General features: G+C 43.3%; 1 protein-coding gene across 2 annotated transcripts in view; it reads right to left on the bottom strand.

The window, feature by feature from the left end:
- The window catches only part of ATP8B1 (ATPase phospholipid transporting 8B1), a 110,947-nt gene extending 107,936 nt beyond the window's left edge, over window positions 1–3,011 (bottom strand). The window contains exon 1 of one of the 2 annotated variants that reach the window (XM_059894617.1): window positions 2,794–3,011. The gene's annotated coding sequence lies outside the window, so the exon portion shown is untranslated. Of the gene's footprint in view, window positions 1–1,532; window positions 1,621–2,793 lie in introns of those variants that run through there. The other variant, XM_059894618.1, reaches the window with a different exon arrangement.
- Window positions 3,012–22,508: the final 19,497 nt, after the last annotated feature.

Below are 22,508 nucleotides of genomic sequence, written 5' to 3' on the forward strand. Positions count from 1 at the left end.
ACTCACAAGATACCTAAAGACACCACCAAAAAAACACGTCCCAGGAGACTAATCTAGAAGCAGATATAGAAGCAAATTCTAAAATTAAGTGCCAAAGAAATTTTAAAGGCACCTCTCTTTAGAGACGTGGGACATGAACAGACCCCATAAAACTTGTTCTGGTATCTAAAAAGCAAGTTCCTCTGCATTCATAAGAGCATAGGCTTCTTTTACAATGATTGAAACTAAAGAGCAAAGGTAACTAGTAGATTAAAATCTCTCTCAGGTGAGTTATAAGGATCACCTGGATTCCATGAATGTTTAGGAAACACTAAAATTGAATTCAAACTTTAGTAAGGCAGTAAAATATTTAAAATGCACAAAATATCTGGGCATCATACTAACTTTTTAAAATATCCATTTAATAAACAAAATAAGAAAGCAACATTCGAACACCTATTATGTATAAGGAAGGTTCACCTGTTCTCTCATTTAATCCTCAACAACCCAAGAAGGCTGAAAAATATTTTTTCCAGCAAATGAGTAAATTCAGAAAATTTAGGAATTCATCTAAGGTTATACAATTTTTAAAGTAACTAAATAAAATAAGAATAAATTGTAAACGTTAACTACAATTTAAAGTAAAAGAACTGAAATCTGTGGGAATCTAAATCCATATGTTTTCCATGACTCCTTGCTTTAGAAAAAAGAGAAAGAAAGAAGGAAAAAGAAAAAAGGAGGAGGGAAAGGCCAACAGATAGGGTAAGAAACATTCCACAGCTACATGTGGTCAGTGCTGTTAGTGCCAAGACCGCAGAGAAATCCAGGTGAAACAGAGCCAATCCTCAACTTGCTTTACACCTGCAGACAACTTACACATGCATGTTTTCACCAAATTATTTTAAAGGCTCAATTACAAAAACAAGCAAGCAGAAAAACCCCTCCTAGTTCTATCACTAACAAGTAATAAGTGAATACTGATATGCATTTTCCTTAAAATAAAAAACAGAAAGAAAACCTGAAAGTGGCCAAGGCCGCTTTCACGCAGTTGGCATTTCCGTTCACTAGTATTAAGCTGTCTGAGTCTTGTTTGGTCCCCAGTAACAGACCAAAGAAATCCTAAAAATTATGAATGTACAGTCACCATAAAATGGCAAAGGAACAAAGGTTAAGATTTCTCACCTAACATTAGAACAAGGAAGCCTCCACTACCTAATGAATACCATTAAGAGGATTCAAAGGAATAATTGCAGGCAGGCAGACTTCTCCCCCAGAAAGTAATCAGCATCAGCTAATAACCGTTCATCATCTTTTGCACAGTATATGCATTTATAATAGGTTTTAATAAGGGCTTCAACAACAGGCCCGGAATTAATGAACGGCATTTTAGGTCCAATACAAAAGTACTGCCCAGACATGAAAATTAGAACTTCTACTTCACATTTTGTGTTGTTTTCCCTTTTTATCTACCCTTGTGTTTACCATCACTGGAGATTTTATCACACATCATTTTTAGCTTTTGTTTTTAAAAGCAGTTAACCTTCCTCTGGAACCTACTGCGTGCTGGGTGGTCTTTCAGTACTCCGCCGGTGTTGTCTCATTTCATTCTCGAGCAATGAAGGCAGAGATGTGAAGGCAATGCAACCAGGAAGATGGGAGAGAAACTTTTCTTAAGCCAACAGGGCGGGCCGTTTCCGGGAGGGGAAACTGGCGGCGTCCGGAGCTACCCAAGGACTTCGAGCGCGCCAGGGGCTCCGCGGGCAGGACGAAGGGTTCGGGCGGGGTTGAGGGGGTCACTAAGCAGAAATGGAGCTCGGGTTCCCCTTCCCTGCACGTATCAAACCTCCTCCCCCGTTCTGCATCCCCTCAGCACCCTCGTCCTCCCCTACAGCTGTTACTTATCAGCGTTCCCAGCCTCCCCTCCCCACCCCCGTCGGGGACCAGGCGCTTCCACTCCCTCGGAGAAGCTGGGCGGACAATTACAAGCTCTTCCCTCACTTGGGGAGGAGTGGGGAAGTGGCGGGGTTAAACCACTCGCCATTCCCTGCAACACCCCTCCCCCAACAAGCTGCCACTCCGCACGCCCAGAGCGAGGTGACAGCGCCGGGCATCAAACTGGGGAGGGAAGGAGATGGCCTGTTGGCAGTGCCATGGGAGCTGGCGGATACGACCCTACAATCACCGGGGAAAAAAGTATCCCTCTTCCTCATCACCTGCCAACCTGCATTAAGGCCCTCGGAAGATGTCTGGAGGGTTCCTGGTCCCGCAGTGGGCGCGGTGGAGGCGACCTCACCCTCCATCCCTCCCTGAAGGTGCTGCCGGTACATTCGGCCCAAAGGTCTTTTTTCGGACGCGTTTGCATCGGCTCCCAAAGGGGCCACCAGCAGAACCCTGTCAAGAGGGGCTTCCAGAGGGGCGACAGATATTGCAGGGGAACCAGCGGCCCTCCTCAAGGACCCACAGGCCCTGCCAGGCTTGCTCCTCGGAGCTTAAGCCCGGACCCGAGCGTAGCAAACGAGCGAAGAACCCAAACACGTCCCGCAAGTTCCCTCTCCTCCCGCAGGTGAAAAGCCCATGGCCTTCTCCACAGTGCTGCCTGCCCCACCAGCTGCGTCTCCCCATCCCCGAGGCAGCGAAGGCTCCCGGCACCGCCACCCAAATCCCACCCTTGCGGGCTCAGGAGCCCGAGAGCGCGGACAGCTGCTGCCACTGCATCCCTGTTCCCCGGAGTCCGCCGCCTCCGGGCGGCCAGGGGACCTGCGGGGCCCGCGGGGTGAGGCAGATCAGGGGTCCCGGCGCCGCGCCCCTCCTTACCTGGCGCTCGCTGGGCCCCGGCTGGGGCATCCGCCGGGTGCGCGCCTATCCGCGCGCTCGCTTGCGCACCTGCCCGCAGCCGCCGCCTGCCAGCCCGGCCCCAGCGCTGGCCGCAGCGCTAGCGCTTCATGGCGCACGGGGCTGGCCCGGGGCCCCGGGAAGCGTGTCCAGTTGGCGGCGGCTCCTCCGGCTCTCGCAGCTCTGCAATGGCTCCCCGCCTTCCCCCGCCCCGCGTACGCGCCCCCTTCCTCTGCGGCAACCCTTTTCCCCCCGCTCCGCGAGACCGACCAAACTGGTTTCTCCGCTCCCGGGTGGTGCCTCTAGTCTCCTACTGGCAGCCGCAGCTGGGGCTGGGGGCGGGCCCGGCCGTCGGCCCTCCTTCTGTTCCTCCCCTGGGCGGAGAGGAGCTGGACTGAGAGCCCCGGCACCGGCAGACGCGGCCCAGGTCGAGCCCCGTGCCCTCGTGCGCCCCGGCGGCAGGGGGGCACCCAGGCCGTGCCCCGAGCGCGTCCCCCGCCTCGCCTGGCCCGCTCTCGGGTCCCCGGACGCTCCCGCCTCCCTGGGGACGCGATTGCCACCCCGCCCCGCCAGCCCCGCGTCACTTCGCCGCCACCCTCGGCCAGCCTGACCGCCGCTTGAGGTCGGTGACCGCGCCAGCCCGGAAAGCTGGCGAGGCCGTGGCTCGCCCGGGACCTGAGCTCCCTCGGTAAGGGGAGCTGTACCCTCTCGATGCCAAGTCACGTTCGGGGACCGGTCACCGAATGCGCGCCGCGGTTCGCCGCGCGGAGGGTGGGGGAAGAGACAGCGCCAAAAGACTTCGAGAAACTTATCCTGTAATTGCAGCAAGCAGGCTTTCGGCTGAAACCAAACGCCCTCACCTTTACGGGTTTGGAGTCAAAAGGAGCCAGGGCGCGGCGTGCGAGTGGTGCGGTGTAATTGGAACTTTTGGATTCACGTGCCTGGTTGCTAGCTGGTGTCTGGGCGCTTTGAAGCACCTTCCCTTGCACCAGAAACGCTGTTCCGCAGAATTTTACTGCTCACTTGCTATGGAAAAGTCTCTGCGATAAGAATGGAGGAAAGTCAAAGATGAATCAAAGAGTTTGCTGAAAATGTAGTAGGGGAGATAGGACTCAGACAAACAGCAAGTTATCTGCAGATCAGAGAGGCCAAGAGTTCAGACTCCAAACTGGGGGCTTAAGGAAGACTTCATTGAAGAGGCCATGCTTGAGGTGGAACTCAAAGATCCACACTTTCGGGGATCCGGGTTGCATGAGGAGGATATTCAAAGAGTGGTCCACCAATTTGATCTTCAGTATATGAAAGATTCAACCGATATTGTTAAACACTAGACTGCCTTGGGTTTCTTTTTCATTAGATACCCTTGGTCTTTGAATAGGTGGTGCTGGTCAGTCATTTAATCTCTCTGGGCCTCAGTTTCCTCATCCATAAAATGAGTCTGGACCAGATGATCTCAAATAGTTCCTTCCAGTGCTTATTTTCTGAGGCCAACAACAGAGCAAATGTCCAGAAGCCAGAAAACACAGGGCCTGTTTAGTGACAATGGGATAGACCAGATGGCTGGCAGTGCATCGGTAAACAAGACTAGTGAGGGAATTGGGGCCTGGAAACAGGTCCCAATTGAAGGCAGGCTACGGCGTTGGGGGCTTGCTTTTGGCAGCACCTGCAAACAATTCAAAGTTCATGACCACAGCAGGGACATGATCAGGTTGTGTTTTAGGGAAAGTAAAGGGGAGAGTTTGGAAAAAGGATAAGACTGAAGATTGGGATACCACTTGGTACAGTAGCATAAGGTGGGCCTGAAGGAGTTGCCGGTGGAAGTGAAAAGGAGGAGGAGCTTCCAGGGACACCACGGAGGAGAAATGGCCAGGGCACAGAGTGGCCAGAACCTGCAGCTGACCGGCAGATGGAAGCATGGAAGATGAGCCAAGTTCTCCAGACTGGGTGACGGTATTAGTAGGAACAAGAGAGTTGGAGGGGAGAGAGGCTGCTGAGAAGGGCAAATGCCAGTAAACCTAGGAATCAAGCGATGACTCCAGACTAAAGGAGGGATACTTTCCTCCTTGCAGACATCCCAGCAAGAGCTCAATCTGTCCAAGAAAACATTGCATAGAAGAGAAACTATACTAAAACACATCCAATCCACGCCCATGCCCAGATCTGATAAATACCATTCCCACGGCTGCATTTAACATCCCTGTGTAGACACTGAAGATTACAAGCTAGGTTGCTTCTCTTACAGACCATGAGGGGGAGGGGGAGGGGGTAGATGGGGATGGGGAGGTGTGGACAGTGAGACATGATGGGTGTTGTTTGAAAGATTTATTCATTTAACGAATGTTTGTTGAGTGCCTGCTATGTGCTAGGCACTGTTCTAGAGACTTGGATACATCAGTGAACCAATCAGGCAAATTGTATCTTAAAAGGCAACAAATGCTTTGAAAAAATAGAACAGAACTGGCTGGGAGAGCACCACTGAGGAAGCCTTCTAGGGCGCTGTAAAAGTTCTGTATCTCGAACTGGGTGGTGGTTATACTAGTGTATACACACATAAAAGTTAATCAATCTGTGCACTTGAGATTTGCACACTAAAAAATGAAATAATAAAAAAGAGCAAAACCAGACACCATAAAACTTGAAGAAAACATAGAACACTCTTTGACATAAATTGTGGCAATATTTTTTTGATCTGTCTACCAAGACAAAGGAAACAAAAGGAAAAATAAACAAATGGGACCTAATTAAATGTAAAAGGTTTTGCACAGCAAAAGGCAACCATCGACAAAACGAAAAGGCAACCCACTGAATGGGAGAAAATGTTTGCAAATGATATGACCAAAAAGGGGTTAATATGCAAAATATATAAAGAGCTCATACAACTCAAGATCAAAAAAACAAACAACGTGATTAAAAAATGGGCAGAAGACCTGAATAAACGTTTTTCCAAAGAAGACATACAGATGGCTAACAGACACAAGAAAAGATACTCAACATCACTAATCATCAGGGAAATGCAAATTAAAACCGCAATGAGATATCACCTCACACCCGTCAGATGGGCTGTCATCAAAAGACCACAGATAACAAATGTTGGCAAGGATGTGAAGAAAAGGGACACTTGTACACTGTTCGTGGAAATGTAAATGGGTACAGCTCCTATGGAAAACAGTATGGAGGTTCCTCAAAAAACTAAAAATAGAACTACCATACGACCCAGCAACTCCAGTCCTGGGTATTTACCTGAAAAAAAAAAAAAAACTAATTTAAAAAGATACATGCACCCCAATGTTCATAGCAGCATTATTTATAATAGCCAAGGTATGGAAGCAACCAAAGTGTCCATCAACAGATGACTAAAGGAGAAATGGTATACATATAAATAAATAAATATATATATATATGCACACACACACACAACGGAATACTACTCAGCCATAAAAAAGAGTGAAATCCTACCATTTGCAACAACTTGGATGGACCTAGAGGGTATTATGCTAAATTAAATAAGTCAGACAAAGACAAATATTGTATGTTATCACTTATATGTGGAATCCAAAAAATAAAACAAAGGAATTAATACAACAAACAGAAACTGACTCACAGATATAGAAAACAAACTAGTGGAGAAGGAAGGGGGGAAGGGCAAGATAAGAGAAGGTGATTAAGAGGTACAAACTAGTACATATAAAATAAGCTATAAGGATATATGGTACAGCACAAGGGATATAGCCAACATTTTATAATAACTTTAAATGAAGTTTAATCTATAAAAATTTTGAATCACTATGTACACCTGAAACTAATATAATATTGTAAATCAACTATACTTCAATTAAAAAAAAATAAAAGAAAGGACGTCACCTAGGGGAAAAAAGAGCAGGGTTAAGAAACTAGAAGTGGGAAAATGAGGTGCAATTTTAAATAATATGGTCAGGGTAGGCTTCATGAAAACTTATATTTGAAGAAACCTTGCAGGAAGGTAAAGGAGTTTCATCCTAGGTGAGAGAAATTCTTTGAAAACTCATCTTACCTGGAATCCACCAGAAACGGGCATGGTCAAACCTTGTCCTGTTGCGTTTCCCACATGTAAGTCTTTTGCATCTTCCTGGTTTTTGGGAATGAGACTCTCAGTGCATGTCAACTGATGTTGCTGATAAAGGAAGTCATTCACCTGGAAGCCCTGACCCTTGACATCTCTGAAAGAACTGTGCCATATTTCAGGGTGCCTCATCAGGGCAATGACTGAAAGTGTCTCATGCATGCAACAGGGATTGATTTTGAAATGTGCCTTTCTTGAGTCATTTGAGTGATGGCTTCGTTGTCCGGGCGGCAGCCCTGATCCCACGAGCCTCAGCCATACTTGCTCAGCGTTCCAAGATGGGATTGAATAAGCGGTCTGGTTTTGTTTGGAAGCCACTCCCAATCAATAACCAACACCTTTACCTTGCAAGCTGCTGGGGGAAATTATTAAACAGTCATTTCTAAAAGAGGGTGACAATGCTTTTCAGCTTTTGTAGCTCATCGTTTCCTCTGTTTCTTTCTTTCATTTTTTTCCCCCTTGGCAACATTCCTGTGCATTTCCATGATGTAGGTAGGAAGGCTGGGGAGGTTGCCAAGAGAACTAGCTCAATTTTACTAAAAATTCTTTTCCTAGAATTTTTTTCTCTAAGAGCTGAGGGATAAAAGACACGTTTAAAGGGAGGAGATACTGCCTGTATTCAGTTCTTTGCTAAGCTCTGTGGTCATTTAAGCTAAAGCATTTAATGCCAATGGAAAGGTATTCATGCCACACTAGGTGCCCTTGTAACCCGTGCTTGGCAGTCAAGATGAACTCAGCTGGAAGGCGCATTCTTCACAGCCAGTCTAGACCAGCTCCAGAATTTTAAACATGATAAGAAGGTACATCTTACGTGAGCCTGTCTTTGTAATAAGTGACACTAGAGGCTTCAAATAGTCTGTTTTAAATGGTGTTTAAAACAACAGATACAGATGATATATTCTGTTGTTCCTGCAGAAATTTTCCAAATTCCTTCTGACTTATATGCTTTCCACCTCCTTTACTACTAAGTGACATTTTTTTCTGACCAACATTTTAAATTAGATTTGCAAAAGAAATGTTAAGCATCAGGTAACAAAATGTGTCTCAGTTAATTTGTTATTACCTGTGCTTCACATGCAAGAGATGTTAGGGGAGGTATTATTCCTGGGCCTATTATTAAAATTCACTTCTCTTTCTTCCATATTCAAGAGTTTGTATTAGGATTAGGCTACAATTTTTTTCTTTTCTACAAGGCAGAGATTTTAATAACCTGTTATCTACATGGAATGTAATGATAATATGATTTATTAATATTTAGTATATTAATAATATGACACATTAAATTTAATTCATATAATTAATTTAGACATTTAATCAATGCTTTTATGTGGCTTAAGCATTTTTTAAAATTTTTAAATTAATTTTTATTGGAGTATAGTTAATTAACAATGTTGTGTAATCAACAATTTTTGAAAATACCTTGGGGTCATTGTTAGAATACGTAGCCATGTTTTTATGTGATTGTAAGAAGTTTGTATGTATTACCTTATGCTCTCTTTTCATCATTTACCACTGTGACATGAAAACACGTTTACCTTTCCAACTTCATCACCCATCCTTGGAGACCTAAGCTCCCCCCATTCCAAGCTGCTTGCAATTCACTGAATTCTGAATAGCACTTGTTCCCTCTGCTTGAAATGTCCACATCTGCCTGATCTCCAATTCCAAAGTGATTTCCTCTGGGAAAGCCTTGCCCCAATCTCCCCCAGAGAGTAGTACCCAAAGCATTTGCACCTAACGTCTAGAGAAGCCTTTATTCCATTGTATTTTAATCGTTGATCTGTCTCATTCCCCACTGTAGTGTGAGCCCTTTGAGACCCCAAAACTGGGTCTTATTCTACTTGGTCTCTCTTGGTCTAGAATATTGTTCTAGTACCCCAAGTGCCTATTTGTTCTTGTAGAATGAATGAATGGTCTGCAGAGTCATATTCTCAATAGTTGTATGGTATTTTCTCCTGCTGATGATTTATCTAATCATTTGCTGTCATTGAATACTTATGCATTTATCAGATTAGTTTCCAGAAATAGCTGATCAATCACAACCCACCAACTATTTTAATGGCTTCTAAATATCTTATTTCTCTCTGGTTCCTATTTTTTAGTGGGTGTGATTTGTCTTTCTTTACTTCAGTCTAGAAATGGTGTGCCTCCCATACAAGAAAAGTTTTTGTTCTATTAGAAATAGGACATGAGTAAGTCTTTGATGCTGTTATTGGAACAATAGAAAGAATGGTATTCAAGATTTCCGTAAAGTTATAGCAGCCTATGCTTTGTATGAGTACTTCCTTTTTTATTTTCCTAAACTGCCAGCCAGCATGAGTGGTTATTATTCCTCCAAATTAAAGAAAAGCAAATTAAATGCAAAAACAAAAACAAACAAACAAACAAAAAACAGTCTGGTATTGCACTGCATTGGCAGTGTTCACAAGGACATGGGCTTTCATACACGATTGGTGGGTGTGCAAATTATACAACTTCTTTGGAAGGAACTTCAGAAACACATATCAAAAATTTAAACATACATGCCTTGTGCCCTAAGAATTCATGTCTAGGAATTTATCCTAGAGATGTATTTGAGCATTTACACAAAGGTAAATGTACGTAGATATTCATTGCAGCATGTTTTTCACTGCAAAGACGGGAGGTGACCTCAGTGTCCATTAACAGAGGTTGCATCCATACAATGAGATAATTATCAGCCATTTTTTTAAATTAGGGAGATCTGGTTGGGCTGTTGTTAGGAACATCTCCAAGATACATTGTTACATGAAAATGCAAAGTATAAAAAAGGGTATGTGTGTATAAATAAAAAATATGTGTGCTCCTTGATTTCAAACTATATTATCAAAGCTATAGTAATTAAAACAGCGTAGCATTGGCATAAAAGCAGACACATAGACCAACAGAACAGAATAGAGAGCCCAGAAATAAACCCACCCATATACCACAAAGGAGCCAAGAATATACAATGGGGAAGGGACAGTCTCTTCCATAAATGGTATTGGGAAAATTGGACAGCCACATGCAAGAGAATGAAACTGGATCACTATCTTACACCATACACAAAAATTAACTCAAAGTGGATTAAAGACCTGAACATAAGACCTGAAACCATAAAACTCCTAGAAGAAAACATAGGCAGTAAGCTCCTTAACATAGGCCTTGGTGATAATTTTTTGATTCTGACAACAGAGGCAAAAGCAACAAAAGCAAAAATAAACAAGTGGGACTACATCAAACTGAAAAGCTTCTGCACAGCAAAGGAAACCATCAACAAAATGAAAAGCCAACTTACTGAATGGGAAAAAATAATTGCAAGTCATATATCTGATAAGGGGCTAATATCCAAAATACATAAAGAACTCATACAACTCAATAGCAAAACAAACAAACAATCTGATTTTTTAAATGGCAGAAGATCTGAATAGACATTTTTCTAAAGAAGACATACAGATGGCCAACAGGTACATAAAAAGATGTTCAACATCATTAATCATCAGGGAGATGCAAGTCAAAACCACAATGAGGAATTCCCTGGCGGTCCAGTGGTTAAGAACCCACACTTCCACTGCAGGGGGCACAGGTTAGACCCCTGGTCAGGGAACTAAGATCCCACATCCCTAGCGGTGTGGCCAAAAGGAAAAAAAAAATCAAAAAACAAACCACAATGAGATATCACTTCACACCTGTCAGAATGGCTATTATCAAAAAGACAAGAAATAACAAATTTTGTTGGGGGTGTGGAGAATAGGGAACCCTTGTGCACTGTTGGTAGGAATATACATTGGTGCAATCACCATGGAAAACACTATGGAGGTTCCTCAAAAAGTTAAAAATAGAACTATCATATGATCCAGCAATTCTACATCTGAGTATTTATCCAAAGAAAACAGAAACACTAATTTGAAAAGATACAGGCACCCCCATGTTCATTGCAGCATTGTTTACAATAGCCAAGATATGGAAACAACTCGTACCCATTGATGGATGAGTTGATAAAGAATTGTGAGATATGTACTGTATGTATATGTAATATATGTATATATGTAATATATATGTTATATAGGTATATAATATACATATATGTAATATGTAATATATGTATATATGTATATAATATATAGTATACATATATATGTATACACACATATGTATATAATTCAACCATAAAAAATGAAATCTTGCCATTTTCAAGACAACATGGATAGACCTTATGGGCATTATGCTAAGTGAAATAAGTCAGACAGAGAAAGACAAATACCAAATGATTTCTCTCTCTCTCTCTTTTTTCTAAATTTTTTTGGCCATGCCGTGCGGCTTGCAGGATCTTAGTTTCCCGACCAGGGATCGAACCCAGGCCTCAGCAGTGAAAGCACCAAGTCCTAACCACTGGACCACCAGGGAATTCCCCAAATGATTTCTCTTATATGTGGAACCAAAAACAAAAAGAAAAAATAAGGTCATAGATACAGGGAACAGATTGGTGGTGGGGGGTGGGATTTATTCAATTTAAACTAAAATCTTTTTTTAAGTTTAAATAAATTGAATAAAAATTTTTTTAAAATTTTTAAAAAGGATGTTAATTTTGAAAATTATTTATAATATAGGAAACAAACAAAAAAACAAATGTCCATCAATAGTGTACTGGTTAAATAAAATATAGTATAATCTATAAAAGGAATACTATGCAGTTAGACATTCCCTATGACACTAGAATCCCCTTGAGATATTCCCTGCTGTAGCCTTCTGTCCTTGTCCCAGTATGAATGTGTTAACCGTCATGCAGGACTTTCCCTTCATTATCATCCTGAGAATTCATTTTACCTTTCTCCTCCACATTTTCTTTTTTGCTTTACTTGGGAATTCTGGTGGAGCACATCGGAAAAAGAGAACATGAGAGATAAATAGCTTGAGGCTTATCATGTTGGTTAGGATGGCTTTAACTGTGAATAATAGTATTCTGGAAAATAAATGGGTTTATTAATCATCATCATCATGATCGTCATTGTCATCATCTTCATCTCACTTCTAACTCTCTGGAGGTAAAGAGTTCATAGTTTGGGGGCTTCCCTGGTGGCGCAGTGGTTGAGAATCTGCCTGCTAATGCAGGGGACACGGGTTCGAGCCCTGGTCTGGGAAGATCCCACATGCCGCGGAGCAGCTGGGCCCATGAGCCACAACTACTGAGCCTGCGTGTCTGGAGCCTGTGCTCCGCAACGAGAGGCCACGATAGTGAGAGGCCCGCACACCGCGATGAAGAGTGGCCCCCGCTTGCCGCAACTAGAGAAAGCCCTCGCACAGAAACGAAGACCCAACACAGCCAAAAAAATAAATAAATAAATTAATTAATTAATTAATTAAAAAAAAATTCAGGGCCTGGGGTCCTCTGTCCCCCGCGGGGGGGGAATGGAAATGTTTGCAGAGTGCTCCCCATTTAAAAAAAAAAAAAGAGTTCATAGTTTGGTTAATGGCTCAGCGATGTCATCAGGACCCAGGCACTTTTCATATTTTTGCTCTGCTTTCACCACGATGATGGTGAGGTCTCCCCTTTCAGGTTACAGGTAGCTGCAGCAGCTGACTAAATTTCATTTGCCAGAAACTGGTCATATGGCTGATCCTAGCTTGATGGAAGGCTGGAGAATGAGTATACGGCATTACCAGCATCTATTGTGGGAACTGGTCTCTGGTAATAGGGATGGAAGATTGGAGGTGTAGCCACTGGATAGATGACCTACAGGTCTATGTATCTTAAAGTCTGGAAATGTGTTTATTCTACTCATAGTTTGGCTGGGTATAGAATTCTAGCTTGGAAAGCATTTTTTTCTTAGAATTTTGAAGTCATTGTTTCATTAGTTTCTAGATCCCAGTGTTGCTGTTCGGATATTTGATGTTATTCTGGTTTCCAATCCTTTTCATGGGACCAGCTTTCTGCTTTTTAAAAGGTTTTTCTCTGTTTATAAACTTTTATTGGAGTGTGTCTTTGTGTAAGCATGCATTCTTTTTTCAAATTAAAAAGCAGGGACCTCCCTGGCGGTCCAGTGGTTAAGACTGTGCGCTTCCAATGCAGGACACGCAGGTTCGGTCCCTGGTCGGGGAACTAAGATCCCACATGCCACACAGCGCGGTCAAAAAAACAAAAAAAACCTGCTGTTGAATGAAGAATAAAGACAGACAAAAGAAGATGTGATCACTTAAAAAAAAAAAAAGTAATAACATTTTTAGAACACATACTTTTGAAAACAACAACAAAAAGATACGTATTTGATTTGTTTTCCTTTTTTTTTTTTTCTTTGTCCATTTGTGATTGGCCTAAGGTAACCTTGATGACAATGAACTATCTTTTCTAGGCTGTTCACTTTTTGCAATCCTTAATGTTCCCTGGAACCCCAGACTTAACCTCTTACCACTTCACTGCCTTGCCCCAATCTGTTCTCTTTGCCTTTAACTAACATACAAAACTAACCCAAAACCAGTGCTTACAACCAGAGAAGCTAACCTTATAAACTGATTCACAAAGAGGTGTCAAGAACTTAAAATACTTTCATGAGCTTCCCTTACTCCAAACATGTAGGCCTTCATGGTCTTCAATAATTTTTATCCCAAATGAATGAGTAAAAAGTGGGAATTCTACAATAGTAAATGATGATTAAGACATCCATATTTTTTTATCCTTCAAATCATACTTCCTAAGCGGGGAGGGGCAATACAGGGGTAGGGGAGTAAAAGGTACAAACTATTAGATATAAAATAAGCTACAAGGATACAACATGGGGAATATAGCCAATATTTTATAATAACTATAAATGGAATATAACCTTTAAAAATTGTGAATCACTATATTGTACACCTATAACATATTATTATACAGCAGCTATACTTCAATTTAAAAAAATCATATTTCCTAATCAACTTCTAACTTCCTTTTCTTTCTTTCTTTCTTCTTTCTTTTCTCCCTTTCTCTCTTTCTCTCTTTCTTTTTTTACATTTAGATCCCTTATCCATTTGGATTTTATGTCTTGTGTATGGTGTAGAGTATTAATCTAATTTTATTTTTTCAAAATGGCTAACAAAACGTCCCAGATTCATTTATTTAAAAGCCCACATTTGCTTCAGTGGTTTGAGATGATGTTTTTATCATGTACTCATCAGACAGTTGCATCTGTGTCTATTCCACTGGACTGTTTGCCTCTGTGTGTACCAGTACCACACTGTGTTAACTAGAAGGGCTTTCTAATTTAATTTAATGCCTATCGGAGCTGGTCCCTTCTCATAGCTTTTCTTTCTTTTTTTTTTCCAACCTTATTAAGATGTAATTGACATATAACATTGTGTAAGTTTTGGGTATACAATGTGATGATTTGATACACATATATATTGTGAAATATTTATCACAATAAAGTTAGTTAACACATCCTTCCCCTCTTTTTCTTATAAATTAGAATTGGGTATCAAAGATTGAAATGTATTACATACCTTTATTCAAAGATACTACAAATGGGAGTAATACAAAACACATCTTCTTTTTCTTACTGTACAAAGAGTTGCCAGGATGTCTTTGCTGTACATTTAACATGTATTTGTACCATGATACCTCCAATTCGTCCTGTAACGTAGCAGGACACTACGGAGCCCTCCCGGGACAGACCCCTCCCCCATATCCTCTGCTTTAGCTTCTCTCTGAAGTACCTAGATAACACTATCTCATGTACATTTCCTTAGTTGTTCTACAGATGCTAAAACCTCCACCAAATGGAAGATGTTAAATACTTAATGACCATGAACACATAGCCCTCAGGGCTACTGGAGCCTAAGGGTTGATAATGTTAAACCCCGTGATTCCGCCCTGTTACCTCACCATCAACCAATCAGAAAACTGTGCACGAGCTGATCACACACCCTGCAACTCCTTTCACCTGGCCTTTAACAATGCTTTCCTGAAACCCATCAGGGAGCTGGGGTTTTTTGCAGTGCTAGCTGCCCTGGACTCCTTGCTTGGCATCTGCAATAAATTCTGCACTTTCCTTCACCACAACCTGGTGTCAATAGATTGGCTTTACTGCACCCAGGCTAGCAGACCCAAGTTTTGGTTCAGTAACGATCCTGTGGCTTTAGAATACCTGATCTATTGGGAGTTACCAGGACCTGCTTATTGGAAGGCACTTTGGCGGGGCTCTGTCTCCTGATTAGAACAAGACAAATGCTGGTAGCGTGGGGTGTAGTTTGTTTTTTGGGATTTGTTTGGTTGGTTTTTGGTTTTGTTTTGTTGGGGGGTTTTGTGTGTGTGTGTGTGTGTTTGTGGGGTTTTGGGGGGGTGGTTTCGGGCGCAGTGTTTCCTTTCATGTTTCTCTCTGGAACAGGATATGAATAGTACTGTGGAATTTGAATCTGAGATGACAGAAAAATCACCTCTCTTATGGTTCTCAGTCTGACCCTCACCTGCTAGCAGAGAGTTCCACAAATTCCTCAAATACGTCAGGCAGTCCCCAGAGGCTAGCTCCGGAGAACTCACAGACAGATCTGGTTAAGTACTGGGAGCAAGTTCCTCCTTTCCTGCAGCCATTGGCTCTAAATATGCTGCATCCACCAAGAACCACCATCTTCTATCAGGCACTGTCGACCTCAGTCCCCTGGAGCTTCAAAGCAAAGAAACCTGTCCCTGGGTCTGTGGGAGAAAGGAGAGAAATGTCATTACAGAGGCAATGCCTCTCCCCACTTTTTCTTGTTACCCTCTCAGTAGGGTCCAGAGCACTGATGGGTGGACCCCAATATCTTACAGCATTTTTAGAACCCAAGAACAGTCCACAGACAAGGGATGGAGCTAACCCAGAAAAATCCACACTCCACTCAGGACATCTCTCTCCTCTAGATTATCAAGGATTTGAAGGTGCATAAAGCTCGTTGCTCTAATCTCCCTCTTTCCTTAGTATGAGGATGGTTCCAAGATGTGCCTCACATTTTCATGCACTGAGAATTCTAGCAGATGTGCCTTCACCCAGCCACTAATGGAAATAAATGCCATTATTTAAAACACACACCAAAAAAAAAAATTGGCTTTTTAAGGTATATTTCATTTGAAAGTAATTTTTAAATCCACAGGTATTAAAATCTAAACAATCTAGACATCTTATTGTGGGGCACCTGATCAAGAATTACTCAAATTCCATCTTGTGAGTCAAAGGTTACTGTGCTTCCCTGAGTCCCAGCCTGTACGTCCTGTACAAGCATATGTCCTGTGACTCACTTAAAATAATTTAATTTCTCAAAAATGTTGACAATGAAATGCTGGCAGGTGACTATGTTTGCTACTGTGGCTGGTCCTACGCAATGCTGAATGACAGTCAGTGCAGAGCAGTGATTTTCAAACTTTTTTACAAACTTTTTTTTTTTTTTTTTAAATTTTAACTGTAACATCTTAAAGCAGGCATATGGTGTAAAACAGAGGTTGGAGGAACTGACCTGCTTGAATCCATGGTGGGACCCCAGTGGCAGGTTCACCAAGAAGCTAATGGTACTGAAACTTCAGGCACCCTCCAAGGCCTTTTGCCTGATTTTGTATTTTTAATTTTGTAGTTGTGATTTTTTTAAGGAGCTCACCCTTCCACCAGTTGTATAAACTTCAGGCCCCATGAAATCTTGTTCCACCCCAGTAAAGCTCCGCAGAACCTCGCCCCTTCCCCTCTCCTCTTCAGCCCTTCTCCAGGGGACCTTAATCCCCTGTGGAACAACATAAACAACTGGTAAGGTGGTACCATTCCTGGACTAGGAATCAGGAGATAGGGTCTGAGGTCTGTGCCTGCTACTAGCCATCTGTGTGCTTCCTTCATGTCATGTGATCCTTCTCAGGCTTGGTTTCATCGTCTGTAAAATGGGTATGTGACTAGATGATCACCAAGGTCCCTTTCAAAACTCAGCGTCTTGGGAATTCCCTGGAGGTCCAGTGGTTAGGACTCCACGCTTCCACTGCAGGGGGCACGGGTTCGACCCCTGGTTGGGGAACTAAGATCCTGCATGCCAAGTGGTGCAGCAAAATAAAATAAAATAAAATGTGAAGGACAGCAAATGACAGAGGTCAGGATCAATAAAAATTAACTCAAAAAAACCCCAAAACACCTCAAAGTCTTTGATCTAAAGTCCACTGGGGCTACTTCCTATATTATCTCCCAGGAGCTCCCACTCCCAGGCTTGTTCTTCCTCCCTAGGTGCCAGAAAAACTCAGGCCCCCCTCTGACAGCCCACCGGCTTCAAGAGAGGACTTTGGTGACTGTGATGGGACCACTCTGTCTTCTCCCCACAATTCAATGCATCCTCTCCCGCTTGGTGTCAGCTGAAAGAGAGAAATGACAGGTTGTAGCCACATGTGTTAACCCTTTCAAGGGTATATTCATTTTAAATAGAAGTTAATGTTTTATCTCAATGGCATAACTCTTCAGTGGTGAAATTTTAGGCAGTGGCTCCAGTCAAGTTTGAGAAGAGATCCTTCCTGAATTCTTGGAGCAGGTGTTCTCTCAGAGACCCTGAAATCCCCAGGGGCCACTGCCCAGTGTTCCGGAAGCAAGAGACCCACCGAGGTTGAAGGACACAAGAGTCCTGTCACCCTGGGCACAAGAGGAACTTTATCTCACTCGGACTGTCATTCACACTCAGCTGTTCAGGTTAAAGACTAGTGTGGTGGAGACTTTAGGTGCCCAGCCCGACATCCACTCTCTACTTCCTCCCTACAGAGGAGGTACTGACAATACTTGGGGCAGCAATGTGCCCAGTGAAAGGACCACATGTCCCAGTCTCCCTCCAGCTATAGGCGGCCATCGGACTAAGTTCTGGACCGTGAGGTATAGGCAGAATATTGGATGTGTCGACTGAAAAAAATGTACAACCTAAAAGTTGAGAATTCTGTTTTATTTGGCGGACAAAACTGAGGACTTAAGCCCAGGAGGCAGCCTCTAAGATAGCTCTGAGGGACTGCTCCGAAGAGGTAAGGGGGGCCAGGATATACAGGAGTTTTTGCAACAAAGGTAGTAGGAACTTCAAAAGATTACTATTAATTAAAGAAAACCAGATATCTCAAGTTAATGAATTTAGCACTTTTCTATGTATGGTAAGATGCAAGTGTCTGGGCTCATTGAAATCATTCCTTTGATATGCACCTTACCTATCTAGGACCAGTATCCTGCTTTTCTCCATCCTAATCCCCTCAGGGTACACTATCCTGGGCAGCTGTAGTGGCTTGATGGCTACAACATCCTTTGTTTACTAATATGGCAGCAGCATTTTCCATTCACAGATGGAACTTCCAAGAAGGCTCTAAAAGTAAACATGTCCTCTTTCTTAGTCTTCTCATCGGCAAGGTGGCCGTGATGGCTGCTGAGCTGGTCACCTTCTTGGATCTGAGGGGACGCTGAAGATGGAAGCCATTTGTTGAGGAGGATGGACCAGAAAGATAAGAAAAGCCTGGGTCCCCGATGGCATCACGGTGCCACGCCACAAACCCAGACTGCCTCCCTCTGGACTTTGTGTATTTAAGCCACTGATACTCAGTTCTCTGTGGTTCATAGCTAAATACAGTTTCTCACTGTAGTGAGGGGAGATTAATGGTACGGCTAACATTTCCACCTTTTTAAGAAAGGAGTCAGCAAGCAAAAATAGAATGTGATCTTGGAGAAATAGAAACAACCTTAAAACACTCAACCAACCCCCCATTTTACACAGAGGCAAAGTGAGGCCCCGAGCGGAGGGTGTGGCAGAGCCAAGCAAAATAAACTGTTTCAATGGCCCCAGCACAGCCCGCTTTGCCTTTCTAAAGTAGAGGTAGGGGCTTCCCTGGTGGCACAGTGGTTGAGAATCTGCCTGCCAATGCAGGGGACGCGGGTTCGAGCCCTGGTCTGGGAAGATCCCACATGCTGCGGAGCAACTAGGCCCGTGAGCCACAACTACTGAGCCTGCGCGTCTGGAGCCTGTGCTCCGCAATAAGAGAGGCCGCAATAAGAGAGGCCGCGACAGTGAGAGGCCCGCGCACCACGATGAGGAGTGGCCCCCGCTTGCCACAACTAGAGAAAGCCCTCACACAGAAACGAAGACCCAACACAGTCACAAATAAATAAATAAATAAAGTAGAGGTAAGTGCAAGGTGTTTCAATGAAATGCAAGTATTTTTTAGCTATTAATAATGCTGAATGAGGGAATTCCCTGGTGGTCCATTGGTTAGGACTCTGCACTTTCACTGCCCAGAGCCTGGGTTCAATCCCTGGTAAGGGAACTAAGATGCCCGCAAGCCTCGCGGTCAAAAGAAAAAAAATGCCAGATGACACTGTGTTGCAGATGATGGGGGTTTTGAACATTTGTAGCTTTAAAGAAACCAAAATAGGTTAGTATGTGTCCATTTTCCTAGAAAATGTTTTATTGGGACCCACTCAAGGAGACATTCGTTTAAACGCTAAGTCCCAGAAATTCAGATGTATAGAAAAGGAAAAGAAAAAAAAAGGAAATACCTTGGTATCAGCATTGGTGGCTTATTGTTTCTCCCCCAGAGGGTAGAAGATAAGAAGATGGTAGGTCAAGTGTCACGGCTGCTACAACCTGAAGTTGTTTGGGAAGGGACATTCCCAAAGCGTGAGCAATGCGAAAGCCATCCTTGCTTTAGGGAAGCATGAAGTCATCTGCATGTGCTGATTCCTGTTCTCTTTGCTCTATGAAAGGTCCAGCTCCCCAGCAACGCCCTCAGACCAGTCTCTGTTTTGGCCACTGCAACTGCAAACTCTTTTCTTGTCTAAGACTTCATGAGCCATCTTTGGAAAGCTGGGATATCTACCTTGTGAACAGATTCAGGGCTGTGTTTGTTTCATTTATTCACTAAAGACTCACTGAACGCATCCTATGCACAAGCCCGCAGAGCTGGGGAACACAACTAGTGACCCAGCGTCCATGCTTGCCCTGAAGGAGGTGACAGTTCAGTGGGATCACAGGTAAGGAAACAAGCAATTCTGACTCAGGAGGGTCGGTGCCGTCAAGGCAGAAGGCAGGAAGGAAGGCAGGAAGGAAGGCAGGAAGGGCCCCTGACTCATACTTAGAAGTCACAGAAGGCTTCTCGGTGAAGGTGACATTTAAATAGAGACCTGGAGGATGAGTAGGAGTTTTTGTCCTCTCGGAGCCACTTGCTGTCCAGTGACAGCTGCCGTCATGTGACAGTTCTTCACTCCAGATCCACAGAGTGAAGAAGGTGGCAACGAGGTGGTTAAAAAAATTAAATGCCCTCTCTCTTCCTTCCCTTGAAGTCGGCAGACAGTACCATCTCATTTGCTCTCGAAGGAGTCAGAAGCCAGGGTCAAGAGTGGGGCTAAGGATGCTTTCCTCCCCTGAGGATGCTGGGTCAGGAAATGCCAACCTGGGCACCTTGGAGGTCATGCCCATTGGAATCTTCTGGCCATGGGTGGCAGTGTTTATGACTGTGGGCTTCTCGCCCCTGTAAATATAAATATAAATATATATAAACATAAATATAAGTATGTTTTGGTAACAGATTTATTGAGATATAATTTGAAAATTATATATATATAATTTTATATAATTCACTCATTTAAAGTGTACAACTTAATGGTTTTTAGTACATTCATAGAGATGTTCAACCACCTCCACATTCGATTTTACAACATTTTCATCACTTCAAAAATAAGCCCCATACCCTTTAGCTGTCACCCCTAATTCCCCCATTTTCCCCAGTCCCCAGCAGCCACTAATTTACTTTGTCTCTATAGCTTCTGCCTATTCTTAACATTTCATATAAATGGAATCATACAATATGTGGTCTTAGTGACTGGCTTCTTCACTTAGAGTAATGTTTTCAAGGTACGTCTGTGTTGGAGCGTGTACTTTGTTCTTTTTTATGGCCAAATTATACACACATGTCATTTTGCGTGTGCTTCAGGTTGGCATCTGGGCCAACCATCAGTCCTATACATTAAAAAGGCCACCGATTCATTGATTTGTTCTATGAACATGTAGAAAATGTGATGCCTAGGGTTTTATGTCCCCCTAAACTTTCCAGTTCATCTCCATGTTTCCATCTCCATCACCACCATCCCATTCTACCATCATCTGTCTCCTGGACCAGGGAGCTTTCTAAAAATGAAATATTAGCCTTCAGAAGTGACCCTCCCACACACACACCGAGGCTTCCCTTGGCCTCAGAATAAAGACAAATCTCCTGGGTGTGGCCAACAGCACTCCGCCTAGTCTGGTGACATCCCCACTGCTGTCTCAGGGTATCCCTTTGCCTCCAGATGTCCTACTGTTCTCTAAGTCCTCTCACTTGCCATGGTCCACCCTCCTCCCCCATCTAGAAGCTTCTGCCTGGAGCAGTCTTCCATCTCTTCCTCTGACTAATGCCTGTTCATGTTTCAGATCCCGAGCCAGTCATCCCTTCCAAGAGAAATCCTTCCTGAGATTTGTATCCACACCTCTCATGACCCTCATAGCATTCTGCACTTTTCCTTTGTCACAGAGCTTGACCCAAGATCAACTGGACATTTGCGACTGATTAAGATCTGTCTCCCGTCTAGACAGTAAATTCTTTGAGGGTTGTTGTCTGGTTTTGCTCACCCCTGGATCCTTCTACCTAACTGTGCCTGGATTATAAATACAGAGAAGATGCGGGTACCAATATTCATAGAGTACCCCCTGTAATCAGACACTTTTACAAACACTGTCTCATGTAGTCCTCATAATAATCCGATGTGGCGGGTATTGTTAGCTTCCTTTTACCAATGAGATCAGTGAAGCTGAGACAGTATAAATAAATAACTTGCCCAAAGCTGGTAAGTGGCAGAGGAGGATTATATAGTAGGCCTCTTGAATCTAAGGCCACCAAGATCATTCCACTAACACCGAGCTGTTTCTGGAATCGAGAACACAAATCCCTTCCATTCAAGAGTTATTAGATAAGCCCCTGTTCACAAATGAGAGTTAAACACAGAAAAAGAGCGGTAGGTCAAAAGTTTATGCTCCAAGGAAGGCATAAACCAAGGGTTGCAGAGATCACAGTGAGATTATATCAGGATTGGGCCTTCAGGGAAAGCTTCCTGGTATTTGAGACTCATGAAAAGAACCTCCCCCCTCCCCCCCGTTTGTCAGTTTGGTTCTTATTGGTTTGCTGGAAGTAAGGTCTCACATTTCTAAACGGAGACAGAGTATTTCCTTTGGAATTTTTTTACATTGTTTTATTCTTGGGTGTCAACCTTTCATTTCAGTCCAGCAAAGAAGTCACTGTTCATTTCCTCTGGGTCTTTTTTTTTTTTCTTTTCTTTTCTTTTTTTAATCCTTCTTTAGAAAGGCAGTACCTCTACCAGGAAAAAATGGTTACCAGAGCTGTCCCTAGACATCAGCTGCTTTTGTGTAGTTGTCACTGGGGCGTTTCCACCTAAAACTTCTCCATCATTTTGAGGCAGCCTCAGAGCCTGGGAGCCAAGGCTCACGGGTGACCTCATCCTTCTGGACCTGGTCCAGCAGCTACTCCTGACCCAGAAGATTTGTCATCACAGTGTGGGTGGCTGACTTCTTGCTACCATAGTTAGGTCATTAATAATTCCTTCTCAAGCCAGGAATTTCC

This window comes from Balaenoptera ricei, chromosome 14 (assembly GCF_028023285.1).
Source record: "Balaenoptera ricei isolate mBalRic1 chromosome 14, mBalRic1.hap2, whole genome shotgun sequence".
NCBI classification, from domain to species: Eukaryota; Metazoa; Chordata; class Mammalia; order Artiodactyla; family Balaenopteridae; genus Balaenoptera; species Balaenoptera ricei.